At 30.2% G+C, this 25782-nt stretch overlaps 1 long non-coding RNA gene across 1 annotated transcript; it reads right to left on the bottom strand.

Annotated features, from left to right (window-relative positions):
* Window positions 1-23083: 23083 nt before the first annotated feature.
* On the bottom strand, window positions 23084-24441 carry LOC129614865 (uncharacterized). The gene is made up of 2 exons (XR_008697411.1): window positions 24304-24441; window positions 23084-24206 (listed from the first exon to the last, which is right to left on the bottom strand). It is a non-coding gene; the product is annotated as an uncharacterized LOC129614865 (long non-coding RNA).
* Window positions 24442-25782: the final 1341 nt, after the last annotated feature.

Raw genomic sequence — 25782 nt, 5'->3', positions numbered from 1 at the left:
TGGCGAGTATTATTATAGAATTCCCGTTAGAGAATATAATGGTGATGTATTAATAGACCAGATCGAATTAAGTTCTGATGTTCAAGTATTGGAAGGTGTGTACGAAGTATCTAATTTTAAGGCTAGAGCAAAAATTCTTAATACAAGCAACGAACCAAAAATTTTCAACTTTGACAAAGTCTTTCCATTAGAAGAAATTGATGAGATCGTAGAATTTAATAATTTTGAATGAATGTTAATTTTGAATGAAGAATATTAAATAACCTTATAAGCAAATTCAACGAAATATTCTCTCAACAAACACCTTTAACATTTACTAACCAAATAAAACATAAAATCAATTCAATAGACAATATCCCTATAAAAACTGAAATATACCGATATCCCTATATTCATAAAGCAGAAATTCAAAAGCAAATTGAAGAAATGCTTGAAAACAAAATAATACAACCAAGCTCGAGTCCTTACAACGGTCCAGTATGGGTCGTTCCGAAAAAGTTGGGCGCATCTGGAAATAGAAAATATCGTATAGTAATAGATTATAGGAAGCTGATCGAAAAAACGATAAGCGATGCCTATTCTATACCCAATATTGGAGAAATATTCGACAAACTCGGAAAAAGCTCATATTTTTCAGTTATAGATTTAAAATCAGAATTGAACGCAAAAGACATAGAAAAGATCGCGTTGTCCGTCGACAATGGTCATTATAAATTCCGCCAGATGCCTTTTAGCTTGAAAAACGGTCCCAGTACATTTCAGCGTTTAATGGACAACATTCTCAAAGATCATATTGGAAAGGAATGTTTAACATATATGGACGACATTGTGGTGTTCTCTAATGGCTTAAAGGAACATATAAACAATTTGAAAAATAATACAAGAAAGAAATAATACAAAAATGTCATATTCCCAAGTCACCTAAGGAAATTAAAAGGTTTCTCGGTATTGCCGGATATTACCGGAAATTTATTCGCAACTTCGCTGATATAGCTAAACCGATGACTGTCTTCCTAAAGAAAAACTCTAAAATTTATGTAAATAACGAACAGTATATAAATAGCTTCAACACTCTAAAAGAAAAACTGATTTCTTCCCCTATACTTATTTATCCCGATTTCGGATATCTTTTTTAGTAATATATAATATAATCTTTCATAATATCTTTTAGTAATATAGCAGGGCTATGTTAGTAATATAGCAGGCCAGGAACGTAGCCTGGTTTTAATTGTCAAAAATCACTTTGACCCAAAAAACGCTAACGCTATCTTTACTTCTGATAAAATCTTAGAAAAATTAAGTAATATAGTTACAAATCACTTCCCTAATTACAAAATCATAAGATGTACCAAAAACCTAAAAAATATTACAGACGAAAAAGAATTTGAAACCCTCATACAGAATAAACATTTAGAAAATAATCATAGAGGAATTAACGAAGTTTACGAGGAAATAAAGAGTGAATTCTATTGGCCCAACATGAAACAGAAAATAACGGAATATATAAATAATTGCGAGATATGTATATCTGAAAAATATAATAGGTCTCCTCCAAAAATAGATTTAAAGTTATCAGAAACCCCTAACAGACCCAAACAGGTAGTACACATGGATGTGTTCTGTTCAATAAATAAGTTCCTATTTCTCACAATGATCGACAAGTTTAGTAAAGTTGCTATGTTCACCAAAATACAGAACCGAAGTGAACCAGAATTTAGAAAGGTCATTATGAGATATATCAGTGTATATGGCAATATAAATAAAATAGTTACGGATAATGAGTTAGGCATGAAATCGGGCCTAATGAAAACATTTCTAAAAGAGAACAACATAGAGATACATTATACATCTAACTCGAACCATAATAGCAATTCGGACATTGAACGCCTCCATAATACGGTAAACGAGCGATTACTAAAACACACTAAAAGAAACCTAACTATAGAAGAACAACTTATTTTAATTAACGGTTACTACAATAATACTATACACTCCTCGACTAATAAAAAACCAATTGACTTCATTCAAGGAAAAGTAAAGGAAGACGAATACGAACAAATCTATAATGAAATCCTTAAGAAGAAAACTTTGGTTCTTTAGAATTAGGCGTAAATTATATTAAAGAAGTAAGAGGTGGAAAAAACCATTCCAAATTTAGGAAAATCAATACAGAATTACAAGATGCAGGGCATGTGTTAGATTTAGAAACAGGTCATAAGTACTACAAAACGCATGTTAGGAAAAAAGGAAAATTTCAAGACCCATCAAAAACTAGAAACAAAATAAAAACAAATGAAACCTCAACCAAACACAGAAGTAGAATGAAAAATTTAGTTTCTGAACAAGTCGCGTCCACTAACAAATAACAAATAACAAATAAACATAACAAATCTTTTCTTAAATTGTTAATAAAATACTGCAAAAGAATAAATTATTTCTTAATCATATGAATTATGCATATTTAAACCAATAGTTAATCAACTTTACTTAAAACTTGTTATTTTAGATCAAATCCATAATGCAACTCTACAAACTGCTAAATATATTTGTTCCCATCATCACGATCGCGGTTTCACAAATAATTGATGTACAAGACCTTAACAATAACGAAAACGGATATATTAACTTAAAATCGAGTGAAGTGAAACTTATTACATCCATAATAAAATTGTCCACATTATCAACATTACGAAATATAAAGAAACATCTCAATTGATATGGGAAAATCTTAAACCTTTTTTGGACAAACCAATGTTGACTGGAGCAATACTAAGTACAGTACTTCACAATTACAACAGCTTGATACAAAAAATAAACAATATACTAACGCATCCGCACCCAAAAAGTTAACGCTCGCTCATAGATGGGGCAGGAAGGGTTCTAAAATATATTACCGGCGTGATGGATAGCGATGACGAAAAAGAAATCTATCAAAAGTTACAGGTACTGACAGACAATAACAGAATGCTTTTTAGGGAAAACAATAAACAAATAAAAATCAGCGCTGAAATAATCGAACAAATTCATAACATAACTGAACACATTAAAAATCGGCAATTTAGAATCAAACATTTTGTTGAAAATTTAACAGCCGATCTAAATAATAAAATAATCCAGTTAGAGGACCAAATGAACTATACTCAACAACTATATCACATAAATTACGACATTACTTTACTGAAAAACCACATTGACGACATTGAACAGACAATTTTAACCAGTAGATTAGGCATACTCACAAAAAATATATTAACTGACAGTGAATTTGAAGAAATCCCAGACCTAAATACCCTGGCAAATATTAAAATTAGCATTGTTGCATTTGGAAAAGAATTAGTCATAGTAATTTTAATACCAGTATTTTCACGTAAATCGTATACTAAAATCTTAATAGAACCGATACCTAATAAACTAAATAAAACACTAAATGTCGAACAACAGGAAATTTTAATTGATGATAATAAGATTGTATATTATTCAAATGTATTAGGAAACTTAAAAAGAAATTTAAAGGTAATAAATGATCCATGTATTATAAAACTTTGTAACCAAAATGAAACTGAATGTAATTTTAGAAAATTTAAGGAATCATCCATTAAAGAAATAAAGATTGCATTAATTATCACAAAAAATATTGAGAAAACCAATATTATTCATAACTGTAATGATTTTGATATTACCATTAAGGGAACAAATTTGATAAAATTTGAACAATGTCAAATTATAATTAATATTATACATAACTTATAAAAATTTTAACGTTGAAATAAAAGATAATATAATTTTACCAAATTCAAATATTGTAATTAAAGAAAATATAAATACTGAATCTGAGTTAACTTTTAACAAATTGCATTTAGAAAATATAAAAAGTAATAGAGAAAACATTAAAGAAATTTCGTATGTTAGTACCGCTGAAAAATTTATAAATTATCCTGTAAAATTGGTAATTATAATCATATTTACTGTAATTGTAATATATTTGTTTTATAAAAAAAAAGAAAGCATTAAAATAACTCCGTCGGAGCCTTCGTCAAAGGGTGGGGGAGTTACGGTAACGACCGGAACACCCTATACAAGAAGCATATTTTAACTACTGAACACTCTATAACAAAGTATATTTTTTATAACAATAATTTACATGCGCAAACATATTTGTGCGCATCAGCATATTTTGCATTTTCGTATCGATTTCAAATTTTATGTTTGATGCATATTTTTATGCAAAATAAATTTTGTTTTTCTTGTTCTTTTATCAGAACGTTGCATTGCAACGTGACTGTATCAAAAAGGAATAAAGCTTTATAGTAATTATTAATCGTTCTTGTTCCTACCGTTTGCGAGGCGAGTTGTTTTAGTGCAAATAGAAACGAATTAAGGAATATTATACATATACGTTATTTTTAAAAGAAGAATATTTAAAAAGAATATTTAAATGATACTTAAATAAAATCTGTAATATCTAACTAATACTAAATCGTATTATTTAACTAATATAACAATAATTAACTAATAAAACCTTTTTTAATTTTCAAATTTTAATATTTGTTTTTTATTTATAATTCCGACTTCCGTAAATGTTAAGCAGACGAAGAAGAAGCACAATCACGGGAAAATACAAAAATTGATTCACAATTTTTCTTACTTTTTTTTAGTTTCTAATTTATAAAATAAACTATAAAACTTTATAGATTCAAGTACGAAATAAATCATTCAAGTACGAAATAAATACTTATCGAAGTACGAAATAATAATTGCTATCTTAGTTTATAACTATTTTTTATAACTATTTTTAGTCAATGTAAATTCTTAGTTTTTTTATTTGTGACATTTTTTTAACTATTTTATAGTCATAAAAAACATAAAAAATGTTTAATTTTAACTAAAGACTGGTACTAGTTCAGTAGACTGAAATCCCATTGCGATGTTTGAATGGCACAAGTAAGGAGTCTGTTAGAGCGGACCAATTGAAGGGGTTTTAGTTTTCACAGGACAATTCCGGCAATTAATGAGAAACCCCAGGAACTTAACGCACAAGAAAACTAGCTCTTTTTCTAATACGTATTAGAAAAAAAGTTCTTTTTTTCTTATAAAAGAAAAAAATCTTTGTTTCGGTTTCAAATTTTCTTTTCTTTTTATCATTTTTTGGGGAATATGTTGTCGTATTACCATTTAAAATTTGTACTAATTGTATAATATAGGGAAAGGTAAAGAGAATTTTATTATGATAGGTATCATAATAGAAAATTTTAATTGATAGTTCGATCACTAATCCTCTTTTTTAAATATCGTATAGGAAATGCGGTCACTTCTTCATATTAGATTAGCTAGCTAGTAATTTATAGTAAGGATAGAAAATTCTAGCGGATCTTAACCACTTCAGTGCGCACATATATTTTAGGAACGTTGAATGCAAACATGTACCACTGCTGTGTCTTGTCCATAAGTTTACAAAAAAAGAGCTTATATATTTCATTTTTTAATATCTGTATTTTAGTCTTAAAATAAATATATTTTTATAAAAAAAATAATCGTAATTGGATTCATTACATTTTTTTTTGAAATTTTAAATTGTAGGTACTTGAGTATATTTAAAATTTCCATGTCACAAAAAATATAAAAAACACCTTAAATACTAAAATAACAAGATCATAATTAATCTTTTTAACTTTTAAAATATAAGGAAAAAAATTTAAGAAAAAACAAAAAAAAAATTTGCAACCGTGGCTTAGCGAAAGGGTATTGAATCGCCGATTTTTTACCAACAATTTTTGCAAATATTGGCGTAGTATTTATAAAAACAAAGCTTCATATACGGTACTGCAAACCTTAAAACCACACAGCTTTCTTTTACTTAATTTTGCACTCTTTCTGTGCCAGATATACCAGGTTTTTTTTAACTTCTGGAAGCCTTAAAAGTTCACTGATCGAAATTTTCAATACCATAGACCGAAATTGCTTTACTATGAGCTCTATCATAATATAATCAAATAAAAATTTTCAGAGCTCTAGAGATGTGCTAACATTTTTATCTATAACTTTCGGTGCGGGAATATGAAGCACTCAGTTGCAAAGATTGGTCTACCACGTTCGGGAATTTCATGTAAAGTCATTTTTCTCTTTAATGCTATGACTATTCCTAGAAGGCTGATAAGATTTTTTTTTCTATTACATACACTGCTCCTAACTCACTATCAGAATTAACTTTTCACACTCTCCTAGGTTTGAATCTCCTTCATCGTCTTCATCTAGGAACCTATTCATAATTTTTTCGATTCCCCCATCAGTAAGCGTTTTGCTTATTTTTATTTTAAATGCTAATAATATTCATTATATAAATAAAAAACAAAATTTAAAATAACTAAATAAAGGAAAACCCGGTATCTGACCATTGGTGCAGTGGTTATTTTTATTTTTTTATTTTTATTCAAACTTAATGCCTAAAGAGGTACAAAATCTCAATGTAAGGCTATACTATTCATTAACAATTTTTTTTTTTTTTTTTTAAGAGCAATAATTACAAAGAAACAAGTGCAATTTAAAGAGAAATTAAAAAACAAAAAAAAAGAGAAAACGAAAAATAAAATTCAAACAATAATAAATTCAATACGATATTTTGACATTTAAATTAAAAGAAAAAATGAGATAAAACTAGAATTTAACGTTACTTTGTAATGATGATAATAATGCAAGAGATGAAAAGAACAAAGTTAAACACACTAAAATTAAAATTTACAGTAAACTCTTTTTGAATTTAACTAAGATTCGTATTTGAATGCATCGCATATTTATTTATATATATCTTTTTTAAGGCCTCCTTCAGTTTTGGTTTCGTCATGGATTTCAAATTATGATCTAAATTATTATATAGTTTGATTGCTTGGTATAATGATGTATGAGTCCCATATCTACAGGTATTCTTTTTATCAAAATGTAAAAGATTTTGACTTCTTGTATTAACTCGATGATGATCTTTTCTTTTGGATATAATTGTGCTTGTGTGAATATTATCAGCATTTATGTCATGAATGTAAAGTATTAATTTGTAATTGACCAAATCACGAATTAACAGTAAATCATTACTTCGATGAATGTATTCAGTATTTTCACGCCAGTTTAAGCTATAAAGATTTTTTATGGCCCTATTTTGAATAATTTGTATTTCATTGATAGCTGTTTTAGGTGCCGTACCCCACAGCCCGGCTCCGTAACTAACATGACTATGAAATAGTGCATAATACACTGATTTTTTTATTCTATTTGGAAGAAACGAACTTATTCTGTAAAAGATTCCAGCAACTGAAGACAATTTTTTACTGAGATAGTCAATTTGAGTTTTCCAATTTATTTCGTTATCCACCCAGATTCCAAGATATTTAAAATTATCAACTTGTTGTAAACTTTCATTTGCAATCTTTATATTCAGTTTAGGGGCCGTTGCAGCAACAATTAAATATTTAGTTTTGTTTCGATTCACTGTCAATTTTTGAGTTATCATCCATTCATTTACCTTATCTAGTTCGCAATTCATTTTATTTTGTAGATCGTTGTAATTATCGGCTTGGAATACCAAACAAATATCATCTGCATAAAGATATATATCAGCTTCAATTCCGATTTTGTTTATACTATCCATATAGACTATAAACAGCAGAGGACCCAATATGCTGCCTTGAGGTACACCATATGTAACCAATTGACTTTCACTTTTATTGGCTCCAATATGTGTAAATTGTTTTCGACTTTGTAGATAAGATGAAAACCATTTGTTAGCCAACCCTTTTATTCCATAACTACGTAATTTCATCAGCAGTATTTTATGATCAACTGTGTCGAAGGCCTTTGACAGATCCATAAATAACAACGAAACCATTTTTTTATCATCTTTTAGGTTTTGAACACGATTGATCATATCACCTACAGTAGTTTCGGTGTTGGATTTGATTCTATAACCATATTGCGTTTTTGAAAGAATCTTGTTCTTTTCGAGAAATCGAGAAACCTGTGTGTATACAACTTTTTCTATAATTTTAGATAAGCCAGGAGCTATACAAATTGGTCTATAATTATTATAATCACTCTTATCACCAGATTTGAAAATTGGAACAATTCTTCCCAGTTTGAAGGCTTCAGGAAAAACACCCTCAGCGAGCGATTTATTAACTATCAAAGCAATTGAATCGCATAAATACTCATTACATATTTTAATCAGATTATTCGATAAATTAAGTGAATCTGTTGTTTTTGAGTTTTTTAGCTGTTTAATAATCTTATTTATTTCATTTTTATCAGAAAACTCAAATTCAAACGACAAGTCAGTATAAGATCAGTAAAAAATTTTACTTTCAAAATTTTTTGTCATTAATTCACCAATTCCAGCAAAATGTTTATTTAAATTATTAATTTTTATTTCAGCATCCCGCTTTGACAATCCATTTAGTAAATCAACACCACTTTTATTACTGACTCTGTTATATAACATATTATTTATGCATTGCCATGTTTTCGAGGAATCTGTACAATGTTCTGCAAACTCTTTTTCAAAATATTTTTGTTTTTTATATCTGCGCATACTTGTAACCTTATTGCTATAATATTTATATTGATGTTCTAAGAATGTATTGGAACTATCACGTGACCATTTTGCAAACCAACCATTTTTGACCTTCACTGCCTCAATAAGTTCTTTATCGATCCAGTGCTGGTTATTCTTACGTTTTATATTTGATGATTTGTACGATTCCATAGTTCTTTCTTTAAGCCTTTCAAGCCAATCATTGACGGTGTCTTCACAATTTTTAGTCGTATTTAAAATGAGTTGTTTGTTCATTAACGATTTTTTTATAGAGTACGGGCTAAGAGTTCTATTTATGAGGGTTATACTGTTTTCAGATGACATCTTATTACTTTGCAATATATTGTTATTAAAAATTTCTGTCAGTATGATATCGTGATCTAGTAATTCCATATTTACATGCGATAGTTCTATTCTTTCATTTAAATTATTAGTGAAAAAATGATCTATACAGGTGTTAGATAATTTCCTCGTTGTTGAATTTCCATTGCAATTGTAAAAATAATTTGAAGCCATAAAATTTTTATACTTGCTAACATTATTATTATTAATATCAAATAAATTTAAATTAAAATCACCAGTGATATAAGTGTTTTTTTTACAATTAGTATTTACCATGCAGTTTTGAAATTCGTCTAGAAAGTCATTAAATTTGGTTGATATAATGTTTGGTGCTCGATAAACATTAATAATATTAAAATGTCTATTATTTTTAGTTATTTTAACGCTTAAGAAACTATCAGAGTTATTGCTGAAAGAATGCATTTTCGTGTAACTTAAGTTTTTATTTATAAAAATGCCACAACTCCCACCACTCTTATCTGGTCTACAAGAATATTCAGCATTATAATTAAACAAGTTATAGAATTGCTTTTCTTCAGATTTGACCCAGGTTTCAGTGATACAAAAAACATCAACTTGGTAATCAAAAGACTTCAATAATATATTAAAATCATCTATTTTATTTTTCAAACTTCGAGCATTCAAGTATAAAATTTTTAATGAATCAGAGCTTAACAAAATTTCATTAGGTGTGTCATAATATAGATTTTTTGGGTTAATGAGAAATTGGTTATGTTGATTATTTTGATAGTTCATTTAAAATATCAATATTTTTTACGTGAAAAATTTTGCTGGTTCTGTTCTTGCGAACAAAGACTTTTCCGTCATTAACCCAAGTGAATTCAATTTTTTTGTCTCTTCTCATGTCTCTTGCTTTTTTGAATAAAAAGTTATAATAATTTGATAAATATTCATTTACATATATTGGAGATTTGCTATTGTCATTGAGTATTTTACCAGAATGAAGGAAAGCCTTATTTTTAACCAGTTCTTTATATTTTGAAAGTAAATTTGCTTTTGTAGTATTTTGCATAAATTCAATAATTATTGGTGCCGATTGTAAAGTGTCATTCGCCCGTTCATTTTTTTTGCGATATATTTCTTTTATAATATTTCCCGAACAATCAATTTCTAAATTGTTTAACAATTTCGTTGCAATTGAGGTTAGGCTTTCATTTTCATTTTTTGGTACACCATAGACTTTTATACTATTTTTTAATGATGCTTGTATATTGTTATGTATCTTAGCATCCAAATGTTTTAATTTAGATTTAAGTTCATCGATTTCATTGTTGAGTGCTAAGTTCTCCACAGTTAAGTTTTCAGTAATTATTTTGTAATCATTTAAGGATAATTTTAATGACTTAATTTCTTTCTCAAGTGATTCATTTTTCGCAATAATTAAATCCAACTTTTCATTTATTGACTTAGTATTTGTATAATTGTTTTCAATACTTACATCAATTGAGTTTTCATTTTTATTTTGCAAATCACTGGTTGCGGGAACATTGAATACTGAACTCCTTCTTGACCTTTTGGCTGCTAAGCATTTTGAACAAAACCAAACTAAGTCTCCAGTTTTAATTTCATCAAATTTTTGATTGGATAAACCTGTGCAATTTTTATGGAAAGGCTTGTTGCAATTTCCATCGCAAATAATGAAGTTATTACCAGTCAATTAAATATTTTTATTGCACTTGTTACATACTGATGTTACTTTATTGCTCGCCATTTTGAATATTTAAAGGACCGGTTATGGCACCGGTCCTTTAACCGAAGGGTCTCGGGTTCAAACCCCGGTCAGGTCACTATAAAAATTATATTCAATATTATTATAACTTAATATACAATACTAATAAAAATATTATACAAGTAATTTTCAAATATTCCTAATATTCGATATTAAAAAAACTAAGAAAAATAAACAGTAAATATTAATAACCTCAAATAATTAATATAAATAAAAACAACTACGGCAGGCTAGTCACCTACCTAGTTAAACCCTATGACGCTATGAAACTAGTGCATGAGAAATCATGCACTAGCCCTATGCTCCTTCTAGGAGTGAACAAAGGAAAAAAAATAAAGGAAAAAAAAAATAAAATAGAAAAAAAGGTAAAACTCTAACAAGAACAGAAAAAAGTAATAGAATTTCTCAATAAAAAAAATTACATTGATGGCACACATGGCCATTTTTGGAACAAAAAAAATAAAATCACTTACAGTTGCTTATATTCTCAAATTTTTTGTATTCGCTCATATTGAGAGTTGAAAGTAAATGAAATTTACAAACGTTTTTTATACCCTGCACTTCGTGAAGGGTATATTAACTTTGGTATGGAGTTTGTAACTACTTGAAGGAGTCATCTGCGGTATGGACATATATATATATTCTTGCTCAGCGTAAAATTCTGAGTCGATTTAGACATGTCCGTCTGTCCGTCCGTCCGTCCGTCCGTCCGTCCGTCCGTCCGTCCGTCCGTCCGTCCGATCGCACGATAACTCAAAAACGAATAATGCAATCGACACCAAACTTTCACAAGTTTTTTCTTTTGTGCCAAGGACGAGCCCTATTGTTATTGGACTAATTCGGACAACGGGTTCGGGTAGCTGCCATACAACTCAAAGAGTTTATTTTAAATATTTCAAAAACTAATAAAGGTATAAATATAAAATTTTGTATACATGTGTCCAATTATATTCTACACATGCTATAAAAATTATAATGGGATAGCTGCACTGGTTCGGGTGGCTGCCATACAACTTCAACAGCAAATTTTTTATATTCGGCAAAATAATAAAGTCAGATTCATGAAACTTGGCAGTCATGTGTCCAATTATAGGTCAAATATATTTCTGAAGTTTTAGAGGAATTGCTTGACAGGTTCGGGTACTTGCCATACAACTCCAGAAGCTAATTTTAAATATTTGGAAAAATAATAAAGTCAGATTCATGAAACTTGGCAATCATGTGTCCAATTATGGCTCAAATACATTTCTGAAGTTTTGGTGGAATGGCTCGACAGGTTCGAGTAGCTCCCATACAAGTCTAAAAGCTTATTTTAAATATTTGGAAAAATAATAAAGTCAAATTCATTAGACTTGGCAGTCGTGTGTCCAATTATAGGTCCGACATATTTCTAAAGTTTTGGTGCGATTGCTTGACAGGTTCGAGTAGCTCCCATGCAAGTCTAAAAGCTTATTCTTAATATTTGGAAAAATAATAAAGTCAGATTCATGAAACTTGGCAGTTGTGTGTCCGATTATAGATCAGATATTTTTGTGAAGTTTTGATGGAATTGCTTGACAGGTTCAGGTACTTGCCATAAAACTCCAAAAGCTTATTTTACATATTTGGAAAAATAATAAAGTCAGATTCATGAAACTTGGCAGTTGTGTGTCCGATAATAGATCAGATATATTTGTGAAGTTTTAGTGAAATTGCTTGACAAGTTCGGGTGCTTGCCATACAACTCCAAAAGCTTATTTTACATATTTGGAAAAATAATAAAGTCAGATTCATGAAACTTGGCAGTTGTATGTTGAGTTATAGGTCACATATATTTCTGAAGTTTTGGTGGAATTGCTTTACAGGTTCGAGTAGATCCCATACAAGTCTAAAAGCTTATTCTTAATATTTGGAAAAATAATAAAGTCAGATTCATGAAACTTGGCAGTTGTTTGTCCGATTATAGATCAGATATATTTGTGAAGGTTTGGTGGAACTGCTTGGCAGGTTCAGGTACTTACCATACAACTCCAAAAGCTAATTTTAAATATTTGGAAAAATTATAAGGTCAGATTCATGAAACTTGACAGTCGTATGTCCAATTATAGGTCAGACATGTCCGTGAAGTTTCTATAGAATGATTTTAGAGGTTCAAGTAATTGCTACACAATAACGAAAGGTGCAGGGTATAATTCAATCGGTTTATACCGACTGAAACGTTTTTACTTGTTTTTTATTAAGGTTGGTTTAAATGTGTTTTATCCCATTTTTGAAATATTGCTTTACAAAAGTGAAACATGTTCGCATTAAAAAAAAATGTATCTAATATTAATTCTAAGTTAGATATATCGTGGAAATAAGTTTTTGGACAACCAGTTTGGCCACAATATGAATTTCCACCATATTCATCCTATATTTATCCAAACTACATATTAATGGCACACGACTGTTACTAAGCACAGACCAATATTTCTTCAGCTTTTCAATCGTTTGCGGAAATTGCAGAATTTAAGTGATTTGCATTTTCAATCGTCGTTTGAATCTTGAATAAAAGACGTAAAACATTAAACATACAAGTCACATTGAAAGCACTCTTGCTTACAAAAAAACAAATTTTCCCACTTTAAAAGTAAAGTGCTGTCAAGATGTACACATGTCAATGTCTATACCTTTCCCTATATTATACAATTAGTAGAAATTTTAAATGGTACTACAACATACTCCCCAAAAAAATAATAAAAAGGAAAGAACATTTAAAATTGAAACAAAAATTTTTTCTTTTATAAGAACCAAAAAAAAGAACTATTTTTCTAATACGTATTAAAAAAGAGCTACTTTTCTTGAGCGCTAAGTTGCTGTAACTTCCACTCACAGTCGGGAAACCAAAACCCCTTTAATTACTCTGCTGTAACAGTTTCCTTACCTTTGCCAATCACTCATCGCAATGGGATTACAGTTTACTGAAGCAGTGCCAGTCTTTAGTTAAAATAAAACATTTTTTATGTTTTTTATGATAATAAAATAGTTAAATAAATATCACAAATAAAAAAAACTAAGAACTTACATTGACTAAAAACATAGGTATGTAAATTAAACTAAGATAACAATTATTATTTCGTACTTTCATAAGTATTTATTTCGTACTTGAATAATTGATAAAATTTTATAGTTTATTTTATAATTGTATATTTTTAAAAAAAAAATTGTGAATCAATTATAAAATTCTATTGTCTTTAAGCATAGTTACATAAATTGCACCAAATATTATTTTAAAATTTCAAAGTTCACAATGTTTGAATTTATAAGTTTTTGTATTTTTCCGTAATTATGCTTCTTCTTCGTCTGCTTATCCACTACTGGATGTTGGCGATTACAGTGCTGGAGCTCTCCTAATTTTATGGAATGTGTACAAATTGCGCGATTATTTGGAGGTCAGTCCATTTCTGAATTTACATATTAAGTTTTGTATGCCCTTGTTGTCATCGTTGTCTTTTTACCGACCATATTGTGTAAACAATAGGTAGGTTATGTGATGGCAACAAATTTTGCATATCGAGTTTTCGGTGGGAACGTACTTCTCCATAGTAGGGAAGTGTAAATAAACTATTTTAAGCAACCTGTCGGTCTGTCGGTCTGCCGGTCTGTCGGTCTGTCGGTCTGTCCGTCTGTCGGTCTGTCGGTCTGTGTGTGCACGCGTGTATCTCAAGTTCGGCTGAACCGATTTTGATGAAATTTTATATGTAAGTTTATTTCCACCATGGCACGGATCGATCAACTTTTGGTATATATCAGGCCTCGGGAACTGCACTTTTTAGCGGGCCTGTTTTACATTTTTGAGCATATTGAAGAACATATTCAACCGATTTACTTGAAATTTCATATATAAGTTTTGCTCGATCATACGCAAAAATTCCTAACTTTTGGAAGAAATCAGGCATCAGCAACTGGGCGTTTACTACGGGCCAAATATACATTTTTGTGTATATAAAGAGAAATAATCAACCGATTTCATTGAAATTTAATATATGAATTCCTCATATTAAAGCAATGAACATATAACTTTTTTGGAAAGATCAGGGCTCGAGAACTGATTTACGGGCCGATTTTACATTTTTCACCATATCTACGGAACGAATTGATGGAGTTTCTTGAAATTTGATATTTAAGTTCTGGTTGTTACCGAAACTAACTGGTGAGCATTTCAGGGAATTCGGGTAGCACAAAGCGAAACTCTACTAAGAGCCAAATTTACATTTTTCTAGGTATGTTAACTATAAGCTTACTAATGTCCTAAAAATTGGAAAGAAGTATTTAACAGACATTTTTATAATATTCTGTAACACTTTCACTTAACTAGACAATACACATTGCGGTCGGTTATGTACTGACCACATCAGATTTTTTTTTATATTTGCGTCTTTCGTTCATTAAATTTAGGATCTCACTTTTCATCCATTTTTGCTTCGGGGTATAGATTGTGGGCTTTAGTTTGTTTGAAGCCATATTTTTGAACCTATGTTTCATATGATCCCACACTCCATCCTGCATTATTAAATCTGTATTTTCAAAAACATGTTTCACTCAGCTATTGAGTTCCTGAGCTACATCATTTATGCAAGCATATTCCTTGAGTTTCTGTAGATCTACACGTTTCCTACGTGCTGGTTTTCTTATAGATTGTTATTTGGTTTAATTTCAACTAATACGAGGTTATAGTATGATGGCACATAAGCACCTGGTCGCGTTGAAACGTTTGATACTGATACACTACGAGTGTATTGGTCCTTTATTAAAATAAAATCGACTTAGTTACGAATAATGTTTTGGTCCTTATTTTGTGATACAGATAAGGACTCGTAAAGTCAACAGGGGCGTAAATTAAACCAAAAAAGCTGAATGAGCCTGTCGCTTTTGATTAATTTGTGTAATATTTGTTGTATAATATTCAAATTCGAGGGTTTTGCGCATATTTTAAGTAACATGGTTCTATCTGAATATAGTACATATTACATCATGCATTTATCTATTAAGACAATTATGCTTAGTCCGTTCCTATGCATTTTTCTTTCATTTCCGGAATAATACAGGTCCCACCATTTGTTTTCCGAAATATCTATATGAAGTATCTTCATCTCCTGAATTATATTTGCTAATTCTCCGCTTTCATAAATACTGCGAACAATCCAAATGTCTACTTTGATTTGCATTTTGTTTTACCTCCTGGGATTCTTAGCACCATCTTTTCGCCGGAAACTGAGCGCCGTATTTTTGTTTGTACGTTCATGCAATTTTCTTGGGATAAAATACTTTAGTAGTTTCCCTTGCTTTCTACAAGGCTATTCAATTTTCCTTCTGTTATATGTCCTGCCCTCCCTTAGGGATTAGACGCAGACAAGTAAGCCGCTTATTCTAGGTTAGACGCTTTCGGATTTTGTTTGATTTCGGATTTTTCGTCTCCTAACTTTTGGATGGCTAAGCCCATGATCAAATCGTGCCTTGGAGCTTTTTGCCTTTTGAAGCGTTTTTCTATTTCATCCTTAACTTGCCTTTGTGATACTTGCGGAATTTGCAGATTCGTATTTACTTCAGCGTGTAGTTCCTCATTTTGTATGTTAATATTGGATTTCAAATGGGTTAGTGATGCAAAATATATGATATTGATTGCAGTTAATATCACATTGCCTCTCTTAAACAATTCTTACTTTCACTTTCACATGGCGAAACCTGTTATGATTTCGTGGAAGAAAACATGCTGCCTTGTACGCTAGGCTCTGTAATCATAAAGGCTAGGAGACGATAATTTCGAAAACAAATCGAAATGGATAGTCCAGCAGCATAGAAATTTATCAAAATGTTGTTGATAATCCACTCAGGAGAAACGTAATGGTGAGAAGACCATCGGCAACGAGTTTTTTTTTAATTTTGTACAGGCTGAAACCTTTAGAATTATAACAGGTAGGATTCAGGCAAATATGCCTGCCTACTTACTAAACAGAGGCTATAAATTTCTAAAATAGGGGATAAACAAAGTTTCAAAGGAAGACAGATCAGAGCAATAACTATAAAATACTAGCATGGAATGCTAACGGGTTTCTGTAACATAAAAATCCTAGATATAGGCAACATTGATGTGTGTCTTATTTTTGCAACACATCTTGTGAAAAACAGCTGCACAAAACTGAATTACGAAATCTACCGTACAACTAGTTCAAAAAATTCAGTAAAATGTGGTAGTGCAGTAATACTCAAAAAAAGTATAAAACATAACCCAGTTATAAAAATTGAAAGAAATACAAGCACGTGTGGTACCTGTTGAAACAAAAAAGTACTCCGTTACAATAGCAAGTAAGTACTCCCTATTATCGATTATAAAATCTTATTCAATCATTCATTTCGTTCCCTTCTCTTCTGTATATACAATTGCATGTTTTTTGGTTATAAATATATGACTACTCGTATTTATGGTAAATTTTAAAGAATTTTAATGGGTTTTATAAATTAGTAATAAATTTTGAACCGGAAAATGTCTCTATACTTAAACGGAGCAAAAAGTTAAAAACGACGAGAAAAATTTAAAACTTTTACTTGAAAACTTTTACTTAAAAAACTGTTAAATTAAAAAATAGTTAAATTGTAAATAATTTCTTAAATTTGAAGAAATAAAATTTTAAGCTATTTGAGTGTCAATTATTTCTTATAAGAATTATTATAATTCTTTTATTTATAGAATAAAAATAATTATGATTATCTTTATTTCTGGTCCACGAAAAATAAATTGAAATCCTATACTAATTTTTTTAAACTTTTATTTACTTTAACCTTTTATTTCAATCCATAATGAGTTAGACTGCTAACTTATAATGATTAATTTTTCTTTGTTTTGCATATAGTGGTAGGTTATTTAATACATTGTTAAATTTTTTTTGTATTAAATTCCGTTCATATTTCTTGCATCGTTTTATACAATACTCTTATTTGTATTTTATAATATATTGATAAGGCAACTGATTCGGTCACTTTTATTTGCATAGAATAACTAGTTGTGTATGCCTGCATTGCAAGCCTTGCAAGTATTACGTCTGTAGTTTTGAAATTGTGTTCCATTTTGTGTGAGACAATTTAAGTTTACATTTTTTCTTCAAAACACATCCGTAACATGCATATACATAGGTACGTTTTTTTTTCTAATAAATAATAAAATAAAACTTAAAATAATAAAATTTCTTAAAAATAGTAACAAAAAAATACATAATTAAACAAATAATTAGTTCCTTTGAGATCTAATATCTTTTGAGTAATTTATTTTAGAACTTCGCTTTGACTCATGTCGCATAAAATCGTAAATTACCTTTGAAAATAAGTACTTTAAGCGATAAATTACTCTATACGCACAAAATAACTTACTACTAAAATGCATGGATGTTTGTATTTGGATTATATAACACATGCGAATAAAACGCGTAAATGTATAATTTGTCAATACTAATATTATATAACGTAATATTTCATTTCAGGTCTCGATCGTTTTTATTTGTATTGAATTTAGTATATCGTTCAATTTCACTTGTATTGTATTTATATTGGCAACTGATTCGGTCACTTTTGTGTGTATGGTATTTTGTTTATTTTACTTCTCATTTGCTTTTATCAATATTACATATAGGAGTATGTCGTTCGTTTTTATGAGAATTGGATTTAACATATCGTGCAATTTTATTTGTATTGTATTTATATTGGCAACTGATTCGGTCACTTTTGTGTATGGTATTTCATTTGCTTTACTTCTCATTTCCTTTTATCAATATCGCATTATTACAGTCGATATTAAATTTTTATAGATCATAATAAAAGATAATTATTTCATTTTTTTTTCCTCTCACAACATGAGTCATTTTACCATGCTAAAAAAGCAAACAAAATTAGAAAAAATAATATTAGAAAGACAAATGCAAAAGGTTTAAGCCATTTTCATAAAAGCAACGTTTTGCTAATAGCAATACAATGTTTGTGAAAAATATAACATAGATTACAACCACAGCATAAGCAATCCGGTCTCAAAGTTACGTCAATATAAAACAAACACCTAAAGTGGAACAATCGTCTTTCAGAAGGTTAATGGTGCATACAAGTGCATTAAGAACCAAGTAAACTACACTATGTTTTGAAAATTTTTAAAAGAGTAGTAGCATAAAAAAATAAAAGGTGGCTTAAATTTTAACTAATATCATAATTCTTTTACTTATCATAATCCGATTTATTTAGCAATAATTCCGGAATTTTTCTTTTGAAAATGGAAATGCTGCCTATAAACTTGAGTTCGTCCGGCAAATCATTGAACATTTTTAAAGATTCATACAAGCAGTTACTTCTATGCCTAGCCGTTCTTAAAAGTGACAAGTAGTAATTACACCTGTTTCGAGTATTGTATCCGTGAAATTCGAAGTTTCGTCGCAAAATAAAGCTATGTTTAAGGCTGTTGTTAATTGCTTTGAAAGCAACAAGATAAAGTTGACACTTGCAAATATCGAAGATGGGTTGGGTGTAGGAGAAGATATCAGTTTGATAGTTTTCTTTAGCAGAATGTCAACCTTTCCTAGAACGACTTGCGAGGCCCCACTTCAAATCGGATTAAGGTAGACAACATTGAACAATATATTTCCACAGCACCCAGTGTCATTGTAAACAAATGTAGAATCTGCAAGTATACGATTTTTAAAATTTCTAACATATTTAAACTTTGATTTCTGACGCATTAAACTGACTAATATAAAATTCACATACATTTTTAAGGTTAAATATTTTATGTACAATTAGAAAAAATTTTAAACTAAAATTATGTGAATATCTTTGAAATTTAATCAATGCCACTGCGAGAAGTAATTTTGTAAATTTTACTTTTTTCTTTTTCGCAAATGCAAATTCTGTTTAACATTAACATCTTTAGCGTTCCTGTAGAGTTCAGCTTGAAATGGACAATAACAGATCTCCTTGTTTACAGTGAATCCAAGATCAGTGGCAAATAATGGTTCATACGCTTTTTTTCCATAAACTCAGATTTGGATTTTAGAGACTTGAATTCTATTAGGTGCAAATTATTTGGTTGTGCATTAGATTTGCTTGGCAGAAGAGTTACTTGTGCAAAATCTTTTTTAGTAACAGTGGATTCAATTATTTTTGCAATTTGAAAAGTTGTATCTTCTGGATTACTCATGCTACCTACCAAACCGTCCAAAACAATATAATTTTTTCTTTCTAATTGTCTATTTAAATCTAATGGACTTTCGAGTTTATCTCCACATTGCAATTTTTTTTTCTAAGTTAGCTGAGCGAGCTCTCAGAATTTTATTTTCGTCTTCGATTTTCCGATTTTGTTTAACAAGATCTTCTGAAAGGATTGAAACTTTCGTGATATTCTTTTTTCTATTACTAGAGTTGCTAGTGCTTTCAGAAAATTCGCAACTTCATCCATGTTGCAGTTGCTCATATCAAAAGTCACTAATTCATCTGCGGGATCAATACATTCGGCATTTTGTTGGTATTCATTATTATCTGAAAGGCGTGGTCTGGAACATTCAACAGGGCGAACGACTCATAAGTTAGAGGAAGGAAAATCTTTATTTGTGAACAAATATTGCATTATTTCGATTTTGTTTTTCTCAATATATGTACAGTTAACCGCAAAAAAGAAACTTTGATTTTATCTCCAACAGGATAATAATTCCAACGTAAGAAAAGTATTATACTTTTTAAGCACTTAATTGTAAGATGTCTATTACTTTTTAGTGTTACCAACGAAAAAAAAGAAAAAATACTTAAATATAAGAAGTTTACCTCTTCTAAATATTTTGTAAATTTATGTCCTTTTTCTTCATTTGTTTTTCTTTTAATCTTTTGTGTCTTTGTATATAATTTTTATCAACTGGGTCTCTCGTCAACTGCCACCTTGTTCCAGCTCTTCTCTTTTCACTAATTAATTACTTTATGTACTTAGGGTACGTGATGTTATTTGATTTTTGTATATAGTTTCCCGTATTTTCCATGAAACATGTTCGGAATTCATGTCCCCATCTAACATGAATGTTTCTGCTTGTTCTTGTAGAATTTTAGTATAATCATCCTTTTTCAAGTTGAATTCGGGAGGTAAGTATATTGCACCAACCACAAGTTTCCGTTTTCTGTACTTCAATTGACGTTGGTTGGCATTCCATCTCTTGTATCCTATTCTGGATATTGTAGTTTAAATTATCTTTGATTGATTATTTGGATGTCGACTTAGGTGAGTATTATATTTTACAATACTTATGTGTGTATCGAAGCTTTTGGCATCTTTTGTTCGTTAACGCTTTTTTTTTACCTTCATGTTGCATTTGGAATTTATGTTATATATTTTTTTTGTTTTCAGTGTTATTTAATGTTGATATAAACAATGGTTGTTTAGTTATATATTCTTTATCATTCAATTTTTTTTATTACATTTATTTACTACACTCATTATTTTGTATTCTCTTTCCAGCAATTCCTTTTTAATATTATCTGGATCATACGATGGTTGAAGGTACATGATCATTACCCTTATAGATCTGGTCTGCTTATTTTCGTATGAGTACCATTTCATCTTAGCAATGTTCGCGTAATTCGTAAGCTCCCTGTATGCTTCTTCCGTATTTACATTGATCTTGATCTGGTTGTTGTTTAGCATATATGATGTATGCTTCATGTTTTTATTTTTCAGGTCCTTGCTAAGAGCAACGTAACTTTTTACGTTACTAAATATTACTTGTCGTTGCTTCTGATGCTTTTTTGTTACTGACCTTTTTCCAATTATGTTTCTATTGGTCTCTGTAGGTGTACTGATATTTGATTCGAATTGGAAACTACTTTCCGACAGTATACTTCGTAAAAGTAAGCTATATTTGTTCTAGTTTCTAACGTTCTCCTTATTATCTCGAAATTGGCGATGTTGGAGTACTTGTATCCGTTATCTTTACATTTTTTTTTTTTGTTAGCATCCAGTCTGTTTTCTTTGGCTTTGTGTGATTGTAGACCCAAAACAAAATCATGTAAATCTGCAAGCTGTTGTGAAAGAACATGAGAGGCCACTAACAGACGCAGTGCATAAAATGCTTTATTTCCTTGTGATATTCTGTTACTTATTTTCACCGATATTTCATTTTTCGCGAAATCTTGACTTTGATTTAAACCTCTTTTTGTAGAGCAAGAGCTTCTGATTCTTTCTTAAAATTGTTAAAATTTTCCCTCAGAGCCGTTAAATTCTTTGATAGAATAGTGAGGTCCTCGGCGTTTGCTAGGATCTGAGTGGTTTTTCTAAACAAATTTCCCTTTGTTTCCACTCCGCTATTTCTCACAATGAACTTTGGAGCCAAGTTGAATAATGTTCTCGAGAGTCCATGTCCTTGCTTTAGACTGATGTTCACTTCAAAAGCTCTGAGACAGTGTTCCATTTATTTTCACATAATATTTCGAGTCTTGCACCGTCTTTTGTATCGCCATTTTTAGTTTCGGTGGAATCCCAAGTCACTGCAGAGTATACCACAAACCCTCCTGATCAACCGAATCATACGCCTGCTTGTAATCTACGCATAGCTGGTGAACTGGAATATTAAGCTCGCAATGCTCCAAAATTTGACGTATCTCAAATATATGATCTGTAGTTGATCTTTGTTGTCGGAAACCGGTTTGATAATCATCTAATATTGACTCAGTGTATTGAGCTGGTCTTCTCTGTAGCAGGTTTGAAAATAAAATATTTGAAGCCACTGTTTAGCAGGGCTATACCTCTATAACTAGAACACACACTCTTGTCTCCTTTTCTTTTGTATACAGGTACAATAAGGGCTTGCTTCGAATTCATTTGGCAAATCCTGACCATCCCATATCCTTCGCATTAGTATGTGAAGTTGCTTAATTAGCTCCTCATTTTCTGTTTTGAAAAGTTCGCCTGGTATGCCACCATTTCCGGCTGCTTTATGTTTTTTTAAGACTTTTTTTTTGCAAAACGGATTTCGTCTGCTGTTAGATTTTCTTCATTAATGCCTGCTGTTACTAGTGGGGTTCTAGTTTGCGTGCCAGCATTATTTGGGCGGCACAGCAGCTGTGAAAAATGTTATTGCCATGTACTGAGTATCTGACCCACCTCTATCTGCAGCGCTCCGTTAGTATACCCTATTGTTGTTGCTGATAGTTCGAATGGTTTTCTAAATCTGTTATATATTTTTTTTTTTTTTTTTTCCTTTGTTCACTCCTAGAAGGAGCATAGGGCTAGTGCTAGTGCATGATTTCTCATGCACTAGTTTCATAGCGTCATAGGGTTTAACTAGGTAGGTGACTAGCCTGCCGTAGTGTTTTTTTTTTTTTTTTTTTTATTTATATATTAAGTATTTGAGGTTGTTAATATTTACTATTTATTTTTCTTAGTCTTTTTTTTTTTTTTTTTTTTTTTTTTTTTTAATATCGAATATTAGGAATATTTGAAAATTACTTGTATAATATTTTTATTAGTATTGTATATTAAGTTATAATAATATTGAATATAATTTTTATAGTGACCTGACCGGGGTTTGAACCCGAGACCCTTCGATTAAAGGACCGGTGCCATAACCAAATTCTGTTATATATAGTTCTCTAGAATAACCGATTTCTACTATTTCCTCCACTTGTTTTCGTTTATGCTGTCTCTGTTTCTAGTTTTTCGGTCAAGATTTTTTGGTACGATGCACTCTCATGTTAATTTTTTAGCTTCACAGTGTCAAATTTCTCATTGGCCTCGCTCTTGCAGAGCTTCCAGCACAGAGTCTCCATTCTCATTTATTTCGTACAAGATAGTGGTCTGAGTTGATATCTTCTCCCCTGAGACTTACATCCAATATCCAATGGATATGCCTCCTTAAGATCATGACGTGATCGATTTGATTGTGTTAATTCTTTTGGTGATGTCCATATTCTTTTGTGTATATTTTTATGCGGAAATGTTGTGCTAGCTGTGATCAAACCAGACGCCGTTTCCAAAATAATTAGTTCTTCGTGTAGTATGTTAAATAGTAACAGTTTGAAGGTATTCCTCTTCTTTCGCAAAAGGTTCCTTTTAGCGTTCCTGGGCTATGTAAAGTTCCATGTTCATTCCATGTTCCGATAAATAAATCTCTAAACCTATTACATTGGCTGGTTCGGTGCCGTAAACTTCATTCTGATATCCGAGGCTGTAGTGTTGGATTCGTAACAATATTTTTTTCACAGGATTGGGTTGTTAGCCCCAAGCCCAACCGCCATCCTTGGAGGACCGCAATAATACATCTGGATATTTAGGCCAGCGCGATATTTATGGTTATCCCGCCAATAACAGGTTTTCCTCATCCGTTTCAAACGGGCCTCGCCACGAAAAAACTGAGGTTGATATTAGATTTCTAGAGGTTATATATTCGCTTAAAGATCCGTGAGACCCATTAATCATTATTTGATCATTTAAATTTATTAGTGATGTATTACGAGGTGGTGACCGCCGTGTTTTGTTTGAGACCATGAAAGGACAGCTAAACTCATTTCCTTTAATATAATTTTATTCAATATAATCTTAATTTTATTCAATATAATTATTCACTAAATATAAATCAAAGTTAAATTTTAAAATAAGTTTTTTTACCCTTCAGCGATATAGCCTCCCATAAAAAATTTATGTGTGGACCAAAGGAATGCTAGTCTTTCTATTTGTAAAAACTTATCCTGTACACACAATCGCAAAAATATTAAAATGGCTTGTAAATTATAGGAGTTTATGATTGTGCACGTCACACATTATATAATTCTGATGAGCACTATCGAATGATTTGGACTATCGAATTTTCGAATACTAAATAGTTTTAATTATCGAAAAACGAATATTGAATATATTTCAGTATCGAATATATCGAATAATATTTATTTTGAATTTAAAATATCTTTATAATAGATAATGTATACTAAACATAATAGATATGTAGTTCAAATTGGAGTAGGGTAACTAAAGTTATATTTTCGTATATTCTTTAGAATTTAACATAATCACAATTGTTTTTCAAAAAATTTTCAACAAATGTAAAATTTCAAAGGATTTACTTTATCGTTTGCTTCGTTTTTTGCTTCGATGCACAACCAAACTTATATTTAAATGAAAGTCGCAACCTTCTGTACGTTCAATTTTCAAATTTAAAAATTTAAAGGTAGTTTAAAAGTTGCAAAAAACATAGCTACAACCTTATATTTGAAGACGCTAAAAAAATTAAGAAATTAGCAATATTTCTACGTCCGCATTAAATACATATTTATTCTTTAATAAGATGCAGGATGATTCGATGCAATATAACATCGTGCGGAGGGTCGAAAATGACCTAGTTAGAATTTTCCTAAAGTTCGAATGCTTGTATTTCTGAAAAAGCATGTAAAATCAAACAACCTACTGTTCTTTATTTAAAACCGTCATAAAGCTCTTTAATAAACTATTTGTTTGAAACTTCTATCTTTTTTGGAATCGAAGTTAAAAGCAAAAAACTTAAGTATATTAAAGTTTCGCCAAAGTGTCTTAAAATCCTTCTAGCTCGTAAACGGATCCGATTAAACGCTATGTTGCGGACAAAAACTTTACTCGTTTTCGACTCTTTCTTCGTTGGTATACGGCTTCTAATTTGTTGGTGAATTCTCCTATACATAGCTGATTTGTGACATATACAATGTAGTTAGATTTTATGACTACATTTTCAGTTAGCCTTTTGAGATTCTTCATGAGCAGTAAAAATAATTTGTATTTTTTAACAATATAAGATAAAAAAAATAGCATATAATATCAAGAATGCAGTGCAGTTAAATATGATAGAAAATGTAATTCCTTCACACTGTGCTGATTTCTACTAGTTTGTATTTCTAGAAGCATATAAAACTGTGGCAGATATGGGAATATCAACGTATTAGCGTAATGTCTTTATATCTAACAAGTCCCAATACTCAATTTTTTTTACGAAATATTACGAATTTTTGGCTTCGTTCCTGTTTTTTTCTTTAAATGCTACTGATCGTTACATTTTTCTTTTTATTTCTTTCTTTTTTTACTTAAAAAAAACTTTAATATTTTAAAAAATCTCAGAATATT

The sequence above is a fragment of the Condylostylus longicornis genome, unplaced genomic scaffold (genome assembly GCF_029603195.1).
Source record: "Condylostylus longicornis isolate FDR11 unplaced genomic scaffold, ASM2960319v2 ptg000125l, whole genome shotgun sequence".
Taxonomy (NCBI): Eukaryota; Metazoa; Arthropoda; class Insecta; order Diptera; family Dolichopodidae; genus Condylostylus; species Condylostylus longicornis.
Note: the sequence above shows the minus strand (reverse complement) of the source record. Positions and strands in the feature narration are given on the sequence as shown.